General features: G+C 39.5%; 1 protein-coding gene across 2 annotated transcripts in view; it reads right to left on the reverse strand.

The window, feature by feature from the left end:
- snphb (syntaphilin b) overlaps nucleotides 1–4,515 on the reverse strand; it is a 1,167,912-nt gene that overhangs the window by 523,825 nt on the left and 639,572 nt on the right. The gene's annotated exons all lie outside the window — the stretch shown is intronic.

Consider the following 4,515-nt stretch of genomic DNA (forward strand, 5'->3'; position numbering starts at 1 on the left):
CAGGTCAGAAGACAGACAAGACCGGAACAGTGGAAGTTCTTCTACAGGTTCCTCAGCGAGTACCATGTTCCATGGAGCAGCAGATAAAGGCTTTCCTTATCTCTCTTTTTATTTTTTAAATGTAAACTGAAATGATGATAGTTATAGTGTGCGCACACACACACACACACACACATTTCAGATTGAGTTAGTCATAACGATAGTATTTATCAACATAGGAATTGCACTTCATTTCAATAATAGTTTTGTGGTACAATAATTATTGTTATATATGAATTATTTAAGGAGAGAACCTGTGAACATTTTAAATTGTAACTTATTTGCCATTTATGTTATTGAGGTATTTATTTGAAGCAATCTATTTATTATCATTATTGCAACTTGAAAAATGGGCGTGACACAATGGCGTCGATCTATATAGAAAACTGACCAGGCATATTTTGTTATTTAAAACCTTCTTAAGTGCAGATGTTTTATAAGTGACACAATTTTTTGATAATTTTACAAAAAAAAGGTTATTTTTTTTGGGTTGTTTTTATTTGTTGTTTTTTGCTCCCAATTGTTTTGGTTGAAACGCTGCATTCCAACACCCACTGCTGAGAGTAAGGAAGAAAAAAAAAACCTAAAGTGTGTATTTATTATTTATTTAATATAATAGAAATTGACTTGAAATGGTTGTTATATTTATTTTGTTATTTATGTGCGTTATGTGACGGTTTGAGTCTTGGTAGTCTTCAAAGATCCACACTGCAAATACTAAAATAAAGACACACCAAAATCCACACAAAACTGTTTGATTGTTTAGGCCTAACGTGGATAAACCAGCAGCTGATTGTAATAGAGAAAGAAACGGCAGTTATCATCTGATCCACAAGAGGATCGGGGTCACGTGGAAAGTTTTCTCTCAAAACTCTGAGAAAATAATTTGGGATATAGAAATCACACAGTAATGAGAAGCGAAAAAGACAAAATTCAATTTGAGATTTGATTTGAGAGTATGAACTTTAATGGGTATATATTTAAAATGAAACATTTCTTTGTGGCACTAATCCTCTTCCATACGTAGGAAAAATCCAAGAAATGATTTTTTTTTTTGGAAGTACAACAAATAAGTTCTTACCTCTACCAAGCGCTTTGTAGCGGCCAACACTGGCTCAACCCAAACCCCTGTAACTGGACCACAGGAGTTTTATAGTGGTGCTTATTTTTAAATTCTTCTTTTTAGTAGTGTTTTTTCATCCTTTTCTTCTGTACAATGGTTTATGTGAAGATCTTTATAGCAGCAGTGTTTTAGTCTGGATGTACAGATCTAAAACACACAGACACACGCGCACACACACATGCTGACATATCCAATACACTGTAGAATGGCCTCCTTTTTAGACCAACTTCTATCTGATAAAAAAAAACCACACACACACACCCTTGTAGCCTTACTCTAGATTTTAATTTTTGATGCACAAAGTGCCACTGATTTCAAAACAAAAAAATGTCAAAAAAAAAACAACAAAAAAAAAAATAGATGGAGAAGAGAAACTCACTTTCTTTCCTGATTCTACGCATTTCTGCAATGTAACAAATGTCGGCATCACGAGAGTGGTGATTGTTTCAGATGCCTTTATTTCTCTGCCGCGATGGCCATACGTACACTATATGATACATTCTGTATAAATAGATTTTAAAGATGCTATATATATGAATATGAACATACCTATATTTTTCCAGTGTAATTGTCGACTCGCTCTCTTTCTTCTTCTCTCGTATTACCTTTATGGAAGGATCACTGGCTGTCTAGAAAAGAGACGTGAGCTGCAACAGGAGGCAGTTACACCTTAATATTTAATATCACTACGACCTGCTCAACTGTGGCTTTAAACACACACCGTTCAGTCAAGCTGAAGGCAAAGCTGTCAATGATACAGTTACAATATTTGGTTTTCTTGTTTTGTTTTTTTTTTTCATTTATTTTCCCCCTGATCCGGAACTTTCAAATCCAACTCCTGCTGTATGTTGTTCTGCTCAGCAATGATTGTCTGTTTGACAGTAGATGGTTGGCTCTTTGTTCCTTAAGTGTCATGTGACTTCATGTATTTTAGAGGTAAAAAAAAATGGAAAAGTTGTCAATGCCTCTGCATAATGTTCTGCACTCAGTGTTCGGAGACAGTGTGCAGTTAATGTATTGTTAATATTTTCTTTTCTTCTTTTTTTTCTTTTAAAGGCCCAGCTCACTGTGAGCTCGTCCTTTTAAAAGTAGAAGACCTTTGAGTCTTCACCTTGGAGTGACCCATTGCAGCTACTGTGGTGTTTATGGTTACCACACCTGTGTGTAACGCTCATATCCAAGGCATTTTGTTTTTCAAGAAAATGTAGAATGAATCTCCTATGTGCACTTTCTAACCACTGAAAAGGCCAGCATTTGACTCTTCACCCAGGAGAACACACAGGCAATAGAAGGTCCCCCGCCTCATACACACACACACACACACACACAGAGCCACCCATGTACACTTCAGAGTGCAGCAGCAATGTGGTTTCCAGATTTGGACTTTTCAGGTTGTCAAGTTTACCTGACAACTGACCAGATATATGTCTGCTGAAGTTCATGATTAGCTTAAAGCTCCTTAAATGTGACCCACATGGACGTCTTGAAAGGTACAGCTTCTCTTGTTCTGGACACCAGACGTGGTCCACTAGGTTGACTTTGTGGGCCTGATCTGAAGAAAGCATGCTCTATCTTATTTGTTGCTATTATAAAAACCTCCCCACTAGTAAACTTGGTCATAACCAAAAGTGGCTATCTGGAATGTGGGCTTAATCTCAGCCAAACTTAAGCCAAAGATGATTTTGTTGTGGTCCATTTGCTGGGCCGTTTGCATAGGAGGGACAACTTTGACTGAAACGGGGGCCCAGATTCTATATACCAGATGTGGGCCATGGGAGGCCAGTAATAGCAGTGTGCATTGTTTGGCCCCTCATTTGGTCAGACCAGTTGTGGCTGGATGGGTTACAATTTGGATTTACCCGTTACTCGTTAATTCAGAAAACTTTTTTAAACTACACAGGGAATGTGATATTTCCAATTTAGACAAAAAAGAAACCCAGAGACAGACAGGAAGCAGAGTTTGGATCTCAGGTGACCGGTGTGGAGAAAAGGCAGAACAGAGCGATGCCATAGGTCAGCCAGTCAGCTGAGGCTAGAGGCGATAGCAGCAGCTGGATTCAGGCCACATGTGGAATGAGATGAGTGTCTGTGTGGGAGTGGGAAATTGATTCTCCGGGCTCCACAATCTCCCCCATGATTGTCGGAGGAGGTGTTTTTTTTTTCATAAATGTATGTCTATCTATCTATCAGTCAAAAGAATGTCGAAGCTTTTTACCACTTATAAAGTCCCCCCCCACCCCCCGTCCCCCTTGTGCAACCTTTCCTCAGGAAAGATAGTTTGGGTACAACGGTTTAGCAGAGGAGTGTTTCCTTCCTCTCCTGAAGTGCACGAGAATCCGAGTGACCCAGAGTTGTTAAGACTGTGAATATTCTCCTAACTTATCCGATATGGCATGACCCCTTTTAAACTGCTTGATGAAATTGTCTAGCGAGGTATGTAAATGAATAACTAAGGCCATGAACGCATAGCTTTTTCACGAAAAAAAATAGAGGAAAAAATGCAAGAAAAATGTCAGGCAACAAGCAAATGCAGCCCACGTGGGTTCTGCACCAACGCACTATACGTTTTCTTATTTACCACAGAAGTAACGAGCGATGGAATGAAGAGCTTGATTCTGAATGGCAAAGAAATAATAAGAGATAAAGGAAAGAAGGAAATAATAAACAAGGCTCAGAGTTCCCAGACGTGAAAATGAAGTTCATGTGAGGACGCTTTTTTCAGGGAAACCAGTCCAATCCAAAATCCAGCTGTGCATTTGGGGTGGGGTGTTGGTTGGTGTCAGCCAGTGGTATAGTTCTGTATCCGGGTCGGATGTGTTTCTGTAAAAACCTAGCCAGCATGTGGGCCACACTTCAATTTACTTGTGTGTAACTTGAGTTCAGAGCATAGAGTGTTTGGAAAAACTTTACGCTGCAAAGTGGAAACTGCAGACGTTGGTACGCACTAAGTGGGAATTGAAATGGTACCAGTTAGTCGTTCGTTATTACAGGTGGCACATTTTCATAGACAAGGGCAACGTGGTGTCAAAGTGTGTCTGGGTCAGAACTGGCCATGATGTATGGGCCATATATGTTTACCTCTTGTTTCAAATATATGAAATGTTCATGTGACCTTTACAGACACCAAGGTCATGATACAGTACTACAACTCTTGGCCCATGGATTTGGTGTGGGCTACAATTAGATACCACTTGCCCTTTTTACATATGTGGGCATTAAAGGTGGAACCTTCGGCCTACAGGAGCCTACATACAGATGCTGTCTGAGCAGTGGATTACACAGAGTATCACTTTTCATCAAACTGAGAGCAAACCAAAATCCTCCTCCCGTCCCTCTTCTCACCTCCGCCCCCC

This window comes from Cynoglossus semilaevis, chromosome 10 (assembly GCF_000523025.1).
Source record: "Cynoglossus semilaevis isolate Cse_v1.0 chromosome 10, Cse_v1.0, whole genome shotgun sequence".
Lineage (NCBI taxonomy): Eukaryota > Metazoa > Chordata > Actinopteri > Pleuronectiformes > Cynoglossidae > Cynoglossus > Cynoglossus semilaevis.